A 13,976-nucleotide genomic window follows, 5' to 3' on the forward strand; every position below is an offset into this window, starting at 1 on the left:
ATCAAATTATGGCATTTGTTATTAAATGGATGGAACTGGATAATATCATATTAAGTGAAATAAGCCAATACCCCAAAAAAACCCCACAAAAACCAAAAGGCCAAGTGTTCTCCTTGATATATAGATGCTAACAAAAGTGGGGAAGATTAGAAGTTCATTGGACTAGACAAAGTGGAATGAAGGGAAGGGAGAGGGGGTGGTAAGAGGAAGGATGGTAGAATAAATCAGACATATCTTTCTTGTTGTCACATATAAATTTATGACAAGTATAACCCCACATCATGTACAACCACAATAATGGGATCCTAATTGGAACAAGTTATACTTATTCTATGTATGTATAATATTTCAAAATATAGTCTACTGCCATATAAAAATATTTTTTTAAAAATTTAAAGATTCTGTTTCCAAATAAGATCACATTCTGAGCTGGTGAGGATTAGGACTTCATGTCATTTGGGGGGAATACACTTCAATGCATACCAAGTTTTTATCCCAAAGTTTGTTATGTGTCATCATATCTTGGACACTTGTTCAGGCAGAACCCTAACTCAAAACCTGCAACTCTGTTTTATGGATCTGCTCACTGGGCACATCTGTGATCTACTTTATTGTCACCCAGATACCACTATTACATCACTTGACTTGAAGTCACATTTATTTGGATCCTTAAAGATGGACTCTCCTGTCCTCCTCCCTATAATTACCATTCCTAATTAGGTGCAGCATTACTTTCCAGATATTCCAGAATTAGGGTTAGTCTTAAATTCAGCCTGAACAACCCTCTCCCTGCCCTGCCCCACTGCACTTGGTTTAGGTTGATATGTTTAACTAGATTGGAAAGATATGAAGAAAACTTATAGGTAATTTCTAGTTGGGAAAGTAGATGGCAAAGCTGTCAGAGTGTAAAGTAAAAGATAGTATTGATTAAAGAGAGGAAATCTAAAAGTCTTGCAGCTAAATTGTATTCTTGTGGGGAAAGCTACTAACCCAAATCCGTCGAAAGACAGCAGAATACAACAGACACTAGTATGGCAATATGTAAATCAATGGATGTGTAACTGATGTGATTCTGCAATCTGTATATGGGGTAAAAATGGGAGCTCATAACCCACTTGAATCAAATTGTGAAATATGATATATCAAGAACTATGTAATGTTTTGAACAGCCAACAATAAAAAATAAAAAAAAAAAAACACTGAGGGGCTGGGCTGTAGCTCAGTGGCAGAGTGCTTGCCTAGCACATGTGAGGCACTGGGTTCAATCCCTAGCACCACATAAAGATAAACAAAATAAAGACATGCTCTCCATCTACAATTACAAAAACAAAAACAAACAAACAAAAAACACACTGAGTTCACTTGCTTCAAAGCTGGCATTCATAATACATCATTATCATTTTAAAGCTATAGTTTCTGAGGCATTTGAGGAGGTTCATGGTCCTAAGATGATCACTGATAAAGTACAGTCCAATCTAAGGGTCAGCCCAGGATCAAGAGCTAGTGATAATAGGACTAATACTTCTATGTTCATTCACATAAACGAAGCACTCTCTAAAAATTATGAACAAAGATTATTCATCATGAGGCATTAGAAATTATTTTGATTAAATATTGATAAGCAGCTTCAAAGGATATAATAATGAAAGTGGAAAGACTTCCTACTGAATGGGAGAAAATATTTGCACATCATATATCTGATAAGGAACTAGCAGCTGGCATAAATAACCATTATAACTTGATAGTCAGAGATAACCCAATTTCAAGTGGACAGAGTATCTGAACAGACATGTCTTCAAAGAGCATATATGAAAGCCAAGGAATGCATGAAAACTTGTTCAGCATCTTCCTCTTGTGGGCAATGGAAATCAGAACTAGAATGGTGTACCATTTCACACTCACCAGGATAAATGTGCTCACTAAGGTACACAAAAAGTGTTAGGATGTAAACAAGCTAGAACTCTCCGATTGTAGGAATGTAAAATGATGAAGCTACTGTGGAAAACAATTTGTTTGAGCCTCAAGAATTTACGCATATGGTTATTATATGACTCACAAATTATGCTCCAAAATACATATCCAACACTATCATAGATGTGCATACATGTAGAAACTGACACAGAGTGTTAATGGTAGCATTATTTAAAATACCTCAAAGTGGAAAGAACCAAAAAGCCTATTATGTATTAACTAACTAAATGAAATATCATCTACCGATATAATGAAATATTACTCAGCCACAAAAAATAATGGACAGCCAGAGTAATGAGAACTTGTACGCCATTTGTGTACAATGTGTCAAAATGCATTCTATTGTCATCTATAACTAATTAGAACAAGTTTAAAAATTATAGAAGGGAGACCAGAAGAATAGAAGAAGGGGGTCAAGGGAGGGAAAAGGGGAGATACTAGGGAATGAAATTGATTGGATTGTACTGTTTTATTGTGTGCACATATGAATATATTATAAAAATTCCCACAGTTACATATAATTATGGTACACCAATAAAAAGTATAAATAAATTAATAAAAGATTTGTTAGATAATAAAAAAAAGAATGAAGTACTAATACATGCTAGAACATTCTGCTAAGTGAAAAACAAAAGATAAAAAAACACTATATATTGTATGATTCCATTTATGTAAAGTAATTCAGAATAGGCAAATCCAGAGTAGTTGCCAGAGTCTGGAGCTGAGGGAGAATGGAGAGTGACTGGTATCAGGGTTGATTTGGGGGGTAATGCAAATGTCCTGGAGTTAAATAGTGGTGTCAGTTACACATCTGTGAATACACAAGAACTACTAAATTATACCTGTTGAAATGATGAACTGTATCCTATAGGTGTTGTATCTCAGAAAAGCTATTACAAAAAGTTTCACTCACTGGATTTAACATTCACTGATGATTTATTGAAACATTATCTATGTCTGTTATTTACAGCCAAGACCAACAAAAGGTTTTTTTTTTTTTTTCAGGCAGGAATATTTTATCACTGGTGTTCAGAATTGCCACTGCACGGTGATAATAAATAGCAGAAAGCCTTAAAAATCTGTTAAGGAAATTTTGTTGGAACACATTAATCATTCCAGTTTTTCAGGAATCACCTGAGTTTCTTAATTAAAAAAAGAAGAAGAAGAAAAGAGAAAACAAAACCCACAAAGGTTTTAGTGTTGTGCCAGCCAGCAGGAACAGTCCACGGTGGGGTTTGCTGGCTTTCCAGGTGTAAGCTCAGCCATGTGCTCCTCATTGGAGCCTCTGGGTCCTTGATCCTCAGCACCTCCACTAGAGGGGAGCAAGGGAGATGCAGGAAACATGGAGTGGATAGAGTGATTGTCTGAGCTACCAACCTGGAGGAAATACTGGATAGAATGGATAGAAACTTGAAATTCTAGGCAGATAGCTTTTGATGTCAGTGTCTATGAAATACCATCATCAATACCAACCTTGTTCTCTTTAAAATAATGACAGAGAGGGTTGGAGATGTAGCTCAGTGGCAGAGTTCTTCCCTAGCAAGCACAAGGTCCTGAGTTTGGTTGTTGGCCCTGGGGAAAAAATAAAATGATGATAGAGACAAAATTCTTATCCTCAAGGATTGCATGGGAAAGACATTAAAATTAGAATCTGTTTGCATTCTACATCAGTTATGTTTTAACAAATAGGAAGACACTTAACTTCGATGTAAACAGCCATGCATTTAAGGTTAACATCTCTCTTATTACCACAATGTGGGGAACTTTAGTATATTTTGCAGTGTTGGAAACAATTTTGGCTTAAATAATATGGTCATGTAAAATTCACTTTTCTCTGAAAAGTGAAGGTAAAAGATAGAACAAATAGAATGTTTTGTGTAATGGCATAAAAATAAAATTTTAGTATAACAATAAAATTAGTATTAGCTGTCCTGTTTTGATCTAACAGAAGAAACAAAACATGGGTGCCAAAATTTTATTTCTAAGCCTCCAAACTGTTAAGCATAGAGTTGGCTTTTTTTTAATCCTTAGTGACATGTACTCTGCCTTGATAAGGAGGGGATAAAGGATAAGCCAAACATCTTTAAGAGAATAAATATACAGAATATATCAGAAGGATTGTAGAGATTTGGCCCAATCTATATTTCCCACAGCAGCATCAGGGCTTAGGATGACCTGAATCATTCAAATAATGGATAAATAGTATTCAGTTAGGACTTAGTAACAATACAATTTTACTATTTTCTGAGTCCTGATTATTGGTAGCCCTGTCTATACTATACTGATGGTTCATGAAAATATTCAGTCATCTGTAACACCATATTCATTCTTGACATTATGCAGTCAATTCTTACCCACCTATGAGCGAGCTGTGATCTGCTATGTAGATGAATTCCAGCCCTTTGGTCCTGATGACAAAAGAAAAAGGCTAGGGCTTTGTGAGTGGATCTTACTGAATAGTCCTGTATGTGTAGGTGTTGGCAAACCCAAAGTTAGTAGGTTCTTCATTAGGGTTCATGGCTTCTTGTAGACAGCAGGACAAGAAACTGAGCTGTAACCCCTGTAACCACAGCTCTGGGGCTGGTTGCTTTGATCTTAGTCAATAACCTGGAAATCTCTCTTAATAGGACCTTACAGATTAACTCTCTAGTATTGCAACTTGTTTATTCTTGTTTGGGTCAAATTGTTCAGGGAAGGGGCTGTGACTGAAGATGATACACCTTGGTGCAAGGAATGGAGGGCTTAATTTTGGGTGCTTATCTCCTGCCCTTGTGCTTCAGCAAGATGACTGAACAATTTGTGCTAAGTGACGTTGGCTTCAGTATTAAATATTAAATAATATTAAATAAGCATAACAAATATCATTCATTGGGTACCTGACTGTGCCTTTTACTTTCCTTGTCATTTGATTCTCAGGAAAAATTTAAGAACTACATATGATTATTTCGTTTTTAGAAATGACAAGACAGAGTCTGAGAACTCTATACACATAGTATCATTACTTGCCTCTGTTGGGATATTGTGCAGATTTATGAATATGTTTGTAGTGCTCCTGGAGTGGTGTGTGTGTGTGTGTGTGTGTGTGTGTGTGCATGAGTGTCACTGGTCACTGAATACCATGCTTGGGACACAAGAAGCCCTTGGTAAATGAGAACTATACTTCTTTTGTCCCATACAGAACTGAATATTTTGCCAGTGCCTAGCAGGTTCAATAGATAATGGTCAAATTGAATTAAAATCTCCCTAAATAGATTTTGCAAGTTGGCTTTCCTCTTGTAATTAGCATTCCAACAATTTGAGTGGTAATTGGTTGATAGAAAGAATAATTAATAATAAAGATTGTATATTTATGGGATGAACATTTATCACTGTTTTCACTCCTTTCTATCAGCATTTAATTCACAAAAAGACTTATAAGTTAACTATGGAGAAATTGTATTACTAAATATTGAATAGTAATTATAATGTGATATGTTTTCCTTTTAATTAGCAAATAGAGTATTCATTATGTTTTAGATAATTATTACATGTCATTTGGTTTTATTTCTTTATCATTTGTGGCAGGTGATTATATTTCCCCAGGGTATAATTTTTATCACATTATTTTGAAATTTGATTGCAAGATTATGCAGTTCAGAATTCACTATATTCCAATCACCCTGAATTCTCTCACATCCTTTGATCCCCCATAAGTGTATGATAAGTAAGAATTCACAGTTAGTGAAACCCCAATAATGATCTGAAATTCTCTAAATGAATTTAGAGACCTCAGAACTTCAACTCTGGAATTTCAACTTGTGTCCCATTTCAGTAGCTATTTCTTTCAAAATAAGTGTCTTTTGACAAAAAATGACAAAGAATTATTAATGAAATTAATAATTATATAGTCAAATACAATACTAAAAATAACAGCATAATATATAATTATTATCTACTAGTATAATATTATGTGTAATATATATAAATGTTCTGTTTAGCATTTCTGACCCCGAAAGGAGCCCAGTAGCATGTAGCATGTAGCTGCTAGCTTACTCTGCCCTGTCTTTGAGTAATTGGGCTGATAATGCCCCTCATTACTTTCCTATGAGATTGACGCTGGGTGTTCGGCTATGACAGGAAATCAGTAGCAGTATGTGTATATGCTTGAGCACAGACAGACCTACCTGCTTCTGCTTTGATAACATTATTTACGATGAAGGCAAGATCACAGACTGTACATATTTTGGTTATTGTTGTATTCAGGCATTGGAGGATATGGCATACAGATGGCCAGTCACAATTTGACTAACTTGATTATCTGATTTACTACAAGTTCTGCAATGCATAAATAGAAACCTTTGAGGCAAAAGTTTCATGAAATGAGCACTGACTATGCAAGAAAGCTAACTTGGTTTATAATAAGATCCTATCAGAAGAATGGCAGAGGCTATGATTATACAATCTTATGAAGATGGCAAAGATTTTAGATGTGAAACAAAACTCTTACACTCTCTTATTTCATTTTGTTCTGAGGAGTTTAAATAATATGGCTTAATGCTCTCAGGACAATGACAGTACTTGAAAGGAATAACTTTGCTATTTAGATTTGGTCATGCAGTCTGTTTAACAGCTATTCCCTTTATAATGGCATGTTGCCTTTCCCAGCATTCCTTAGGGCATGCAGGGAGAATGGCATGGACCTCTTGAATAATTAATATGGTTTTCAGAGCAGTAGTCATGGAAACCCAAGCAGTGTCACATATTTGGATTATGAGAATTAGGCACATTTTGAATATTACATTTAACCCAAAGAGGTGACTATCCCCAAAAGACAAAACCATTTTTCTTAATTCCCTAGTTCAGTGAAATGAATATTAGTGTGTGTGTGTGTGTGTGTGTATGTGTGTGTGTATACGCGCGTGCAACTAATCCATGCTTCATGATAGAATTATATTTTATATTTTTGTGTTTGAATTGCTAAATTGGTTCTCCTTACTCTATATTTAAATTCTCTGTTTAATTGAGATGTTTTCATATGCAAGCTCCTGTTTTCATACTTTATCTAGTGCTGTTCAGTCACAGGTTATTACTTTTTTATTAAAGAGAAAATGTAAAACTTAATTTACAATAAAATAGCATAGACCACTTGCTGGCTTGAATATCTCTGAGGTATCGCATCCTTTCTTAGACTGCCTCAAACCTCTGAAGATATTAGGCTGTAGGATTCTCAAGTGCATTTAGATAATTGTTATTCACAAAAAAAATACTAATGTATTGTCATGAAGTTTCCAGACATGTTTTGTTAGACCAGTTGTATGGCTCTTTTATTTGTCTTGAAAAGGTGTCTCTTCAAAATCAATATTGTCATTACCTTGGAAGTGTGTGTGCGTGTGTGTGTGTATGCGCGCACGCACACGTGTGTAAGAAGTCAACCAGGCAATAGCAAAAAGCTATCATCCAGTCTTCAGTAATAGTGTACGTGTAAAGAATAAGAATAACTGGAAGTTATTTATAGAGTGTAAACCCTTTGGTTCATAAGCCGTGTTGTGCTGTTATTTGCTCAGGTTTATTCCACAAACAAACGCAGGGTCTTAGACTCCCAAGCCTCTATCTTCCTAGACTGATGAAGAAAATGATTAGTAATACCATTAGCAAATAATGAAAGAGGAAAAAGGATAAAAGAAATTAAAGACCTATTTTTGTTACAACTTCTAGATTTGGGGCCATTTTAAACCTAAGTTTCTTACAAAAATGCACCATTACCTGGAAGTCCACACTTGTTGGCTATTTTCTTCTGCACTCCCCTTTGCCAAGTGTCCCTGAATAGTAGGGAGAACCTCCTTGGAGCCCTGAATTTTCTTCTAGTCTTATATGGATCCTGTCCCTCTGATGAACATACTCAGAAGTCTCACCCTTCTCCTCTCAGAATGCCTTCACAGCCAGGCCACTGGTCTCATTTGCATCAGGTCCCATGGACTTTCCCCCACCTCTGAGGCTCTGAGTGTGTTTTCATTAGGATTCCTACTGTGTTGCTGTCCCACCTTCCCTCCATCTGTTGATAAGCTGCAGCTTGTCTGTGATTCTTTTTGGAATTACCAGGCGAATGCGGGACTTATGCTTCAGCAAAAACCGCCAATTCTTTCTCCTCTCCCTGAGTCGCTACGTTATCTTACCATTTCTATTTACTCATGTGCCACACTTACTTTAACTCTTGGTGTTTAAGTTTTCTGTGAACCAGTTTAGTCAGAAAATTGCAAATGCCTCTGATTGGAGGTGCTCCTTCTTGTATCATCTTGCTTGTGCTTGTAGGTTTGGGAAATTTACAATCCTGTGCTTATGAAGTGCATCTGCTTGCAAGGGCCTGTTGGCCTTCCCCCTTAGGCTATCTCTTTGACATTCCCCTTGGTTGTTTTCTTGAGGGCCGAGCTGTCATTTTTGATAGCTTTCCAGCATCCTCTTTCCTCCCCATCATTTCTTTCTAATTTATTCCTTTGTGGACTATATTTAAGGGTCATGTCTAATCTTTTTGTGGTACTCACCCATCACTGGATGGACCAAATGACTGTGTGTTGAATGTTCCATAGCACTAGCAGGTATGTTCAAGATCTTTGCTTTCACATTGGTCCCCACTACCCTGAAACTTTGAAGTTCTTGTTTTTCTCTCCCTAGTCCTTTGTGCAGTGTCCAATTCATAATTGGCACCCAATAAAAATTCCCAGCAATGTTGTTTCCATGTTGAATTTTTAAAAGTTTGCCAAGCTGCTTCATTTTTGGTCCCTGGATGATTCATACTACCTATAGATGTATTCTGTGTAAGAGAAAAAGGCATCATGGGGCCTTCTGAGACACTATAATTGTCACCTAGCTAGCACTCTGAAGGACAAAGGCATTTGAATATGGACTATAAAACACTGATTTAACAGGTCAAAATATTTTCAAATGTTGTATTTTAGGATAAAAGTCCATTATAGGAAAAAAAAAGTGTGGAGAACATCCAGGGATATAAATGGTAGAGTCTGACCCCTTAGGAAAATGTTTTAGAAAGATGCCCCCTCCCTCCTGAAATAACCATCATTGTCACCTTAATTAGTTACAAACAAAACTGTCTCTCCTGAAATGAGGTTCAGGGCTTTCACTAGAAAGAATTCCTTTCCCAGAGGCTGCCCAATACATTATCCTTTTTGTAGATTTCATTTGCAGACCTCAATCAGTTACACTCTAGCCATACCTATTAGTATAGCAACTAAACTGTTTTGAAGCATCAGACAGCAGAGCTCTTGTAAATTTACAGCAAATGTGTCTAGGATCAGGAATGCAAACACCCTTAGAATGACCCAGGTATAGACAAAATCATATAGTAATTTGAAATAAAAATCTTTTGTTGTGACAATTAAGCATTATTGTTAGTTTCCGCATACTGAAATGGAAACCCAAGTATATCTGTAATTAATGGCTGAATATAGCCTTGGTATTTGTTACCAAATTGTCACCAATATATTTTGCCTGTAAATAACATCAGAGTGAATATGCATCTCTATAGAGCTAAATTTCACCTGAGATGCACATGCACAATTTTCTCTGAGTTCAATATGAGGCCAAACACAATTTAGTTCAGTGAATAACAGGCTTTTATCAGCAGCATGTAGATCACCGCTACACATGTTTTGAAAAATAAAGTGATTGTTGTCATTTGCCATACAAAAGAGAGAGTTGTCTGTAGTGATATATTTAAACGATGCTATTAGTCATTTATGCCACATATAGATGCTGTTTCATGTTTGTTTTATTAAATATAGTAGTACAGCAAGAATCTTTTGCTGCTTCAATACCTACATGAAAACTGGACTAAATAAAATTAAGGAGCAATCACTGAATATACATCAAGTTAAAATAGTTGGGTATTTGTGACTATGACTGCCAAACTTGTCATGGCACTACTAGCTGGGCTTTGTTGCATTCTGTGTGTGAAGTAGGAGCAGGGACAGGATAAAATGTGAAGATTTCTTTCAAGTAAACAACTGAAAGGCTCTGTGAATGACATGGAGGAATGGCTACATTCACCCTGGAGTTCTTGGTTGTGCTGGCAGAGCATCATCTTTCTTGCAGTCTAATTAAATTAATTTCATTTAAAACCTATGTCAGTATCATAAAATTTGGAGATAACACATAACTTTTAAAAATTTCCCACACAAGGCTACGTTAGTGCAGCCTCCCCGACTGTGGAGTTGGTAGGAGCTGGGAGAATGCAAACTGAGCTGGAGTGATTTGCTGCCAATAACTGAGGTTCCTCTGTAGAAGTGACACTTTTGTGACCTCTCCACAAGGTACTAGATGTGCCTGGATCCACCTTCCTACTCGTGTTCAGGGGCTATTGGCCTTATGCCTTCCTATTCACCAGACAGCTGCTGTTGGTTGAGTCAGCAAGGTCTGTTTCTAGGTAGTCCCCAGAGGCTTAGCTTGACCTTGGAACCAGTTCATAAACCTTAGAACCCTCTCAAAAATACCAGGCCATTGTCTACTTCTTTAAGGTAAAAATAGGGAATATAAAGCAAAAAATAGTGTCTTCCTAATATTTAAAGAATTTATTTCAAATGGTGTTATAAAAATGACCAAAAGGAAAAAAGAACTCTTTGAATCTAGTCACTTCATAGTAAGCACAAAGGTGTGTATACATACACACACACACACACACACACACATATTCATATATATGTGCATATGTATCTCAGATCAGGAGGGTTTATATTAAATACCTTTACTTCTTAACATAAATGACAATTTGAACTTAATACCACTATTAAAGCTCAATTTTTTCTTTTTCTTTCCTTCTTTTTTCACTGTCAGGTATTGAACTCATTGGCATTAAACCATTGAGCCATATCCCCAGCCCTTTTTTATTGTTTTAGTTTGAGACAGGGTCTTCCTAGTTTACTTATGGCTGGCTGAGGCTGGCTTTGAACTTGCATCGTTCTTCCTAATCCTCCCAAATCTCTGGGATTACAGGTGTGCACCACTATACCCAGTTCATTTGTTTAATATATAAAATGTTGTAAGCTAAAAGGAAGCTAACATTGGTGCTAAAGACCTTAATTTACAAGTGTTATTCAAAAATTTCTAGTTGTCCCAATAATGTCATTTAGAGCAAAAGAAAATCCATGATCATGTAGTGCATTTCATCATTATGTCACTTTTGTATTCTTTAATCTGGAACAGTTACCCTGTCTTTCTTATTTCATGGCCTTGATATTTTTGAGTAGTACAGACCAGTTATTTGGCAAAGTGTTTTTCTTTTGGGGCTTGCCTGATGTTTTCTTGTGACAGGATTCAGACTGTGTACTATTAGCAGGAATACCCATGCAGTGATATTATACTTTTCTCAGTGCATCATATCAGGAGGTACTTAATATTGATTTGTCACATTACTAGTGATATTGACTTTGAATACTTCGTCAAGATGGTGTCTGCCAGTTTTTCTTCCTATAGAGTTAATATTTTTCCCTTTATAATTAGTAAGCATCTTGTAGGTAGTTTTGTTGGAACTATATAAATTATCTTGATGAACATCTAATTTTTACCCACAAATCAACTAAAAAATCAGCAGAGTATATAAATGGACATTTCATAAAAGAGTATATAAAAATTGACAATCAGCATATGAAAAAATATCCACCCATTACTCATCCGAGAATGCAAATTAAAGGCTCAAAAACAAAACTATACTAAAGTACTGTGTCATGTCCACACCAAAGGCTATGCTTAAATACACAATAACAAGTATTTATGAAAAGGCAAAGAACTCCTCATATGTAGTTTATGTGATTATAAAGTGGTGTAGCCACTAAGGAAAACACCTTGGCAGTTCCTTAAAAAGTTGAACAGAGTTAGTTAATGACGCAACAATTCTATTTCCATTTATGTACCCAAGAGAATTGAAAACATGGGCTCACACCAGAATTTGTACAAGAATGCTTATAGTGGCATTAATCATAAAAAACAAAAGTTGTAAACAACCTCAATGTCCATCAACTGATGTTTGGACAAATGAAATACCATCTCTCTATGCAATGGAATATTATTCAGCCATTGAAATGGACAATGCACTGATGCATGTTAGATCTGGATGAATCTCAAAAACACTGTAATAATTCAAAGAAGCCAGACACCGCAGGCCACAGGTTGTATAATTTCATTTATACAAAATATCCAGACTAGGCATAACCACTGTAAAGTAGAGGAATGGTTGCCATAGGCTGGGGGGTGAGTGGTGATGGTGAGCAAATGCTTAATTAGTTTTTTGGGGGGTAATAAAATATGTTCTGAAATTAATGTTTATAAGCGTATAACCTTGTAAGTATGAGAAATCCCACCAAATTATATACTTCAAATGGCCATTTGTGTGGTATGTGATTTATTGCCCAGTAAAGTTGTCACAAAAATGAGGTTTTCAATCATTAGTGTTAGTCAGATATTATTGTGGATCCCAAATGGTTATTTTTAATCACCATTAAAATTGGAGTATTTTTTAGTTTGACAGCAAAATTGAGCAGAGAGTACAGAGATATGTACAAATATGTCCCTGCATATACATAGCTTCCCCATTATGAACATTCTTTACCACAGTGGTACATTAGTTGTATGTGAAAAACCTACACAAACACATCATCACACCCAAAGTCCATAGTTTACACTAGGGTTCATGCTTGGTGTTGTATATCTCATGGGTTTAAATAAATTTATAATCACATATATCCACAATTATATCATGCAGAATACTTTTAGTTTTCCTCAAATGTTCTCTCCATCATTCTTTTGAAACTGATGTTGGCTTTGTATAGTAAGAACAAACTTTTCTCTCTTCCCTTCCTTTATTCATTCTTCTCTCGCTCTTTTTCTCTTCATTTTCCTCCTTTCTCTCCTTACTTCCTCCTTCCCTCTCAATTTTTCTCTCTCCTCACTCCCTTGTTCCTTACATTTGTCCTATCTCTATCCAGCTCTTTCTTTTACTCACTGAGTCCTTGCTGCCATGATGTATTTTGATGCTCCACTTGCTCATAGTTTGACCAGCAGCACCCTGTAGGGTGGTTCTTGTGTCTTTGACAAGAACATTCTTTAAGTCTTTCCTTAATTTAAGTACAAAAATATTCCCAGTTCATTTTTTCTTCTGTTCCAGTGCTGTAATCAGCTATTTTCCAAAGAATCTTTAAAAAAATTTTTTTAGTTGTTTGTGGACCTTTATTTATTTACTTATATGTGGTGCTAAGAATCAAACCTAGTGCCTCACACATTCTAGGCAAGCACTCTACCACTGAGCCACAGCCTCAGCCCTCTAAGGAATATTTTTAGTGGTAAATGGCATTTGAAAACCAAGAGCTGGGCACTAAGTGTGCTGATTGCTACTACTCTGCCATTGATCCTAAATCTTCTTAGCAGATAGAGCTGGAAAACACCTGTGTAGATATATGTATACATTACATACACACATTTATACTTATATTTCTATAATTTTCTTCATATAGAGTTCAATAAATAGAGATGGGTGCATGTTAAAAAAACATGAGTTTGTATTCACACCTTTAATTCCCATCCAACATCACAAGGTTCATTCTATGTTTTTTTTCCTTTCCACACTTATGACTTCCTTTTCTGACAATGAGAAACTTGGATCTCATTATTCACCATATATTAACTTACTTGCACAATGCTAGAATACACAAAGAGTTTCAAAATTCCTAACCCATGACACTATGGAAAGAAGTTTACTAATTAGCATGAAATATTTGCTTAGAGTTCATTTTGTCTTTAGATGAAGACTATAGATTAGAGACAGTATATAAAATTCACCTGGGTTAGTTCTCAGTCTGCTACTGCCAACCCTCCAGAGTTGTTATATTATTCACTTGAAATATAGTTTGCTTACTTTATTTGTGTTTGAATTTATTTAGGATTTTTTAAAATTTCCCAACCTTTATTTATTTCTTTTCTCTTTTAAATCATTATGAAACATTGACATTCTTCAAATGCCAAAA

Source organism: Marmota flaviventris, chromosome X (assembly GCF_047511675.1).
Source record: "Marmota flaviventris isolate mMarFla1 chromosome X, mMarFla1.hap1, whole genome shotgun sequence".
Lineage (NCBI taxonomy): Eukaryota > Metazoa > Chordata > Mammalia > Rodentia > Sciuridae > Marmota > Marmota flaviventris.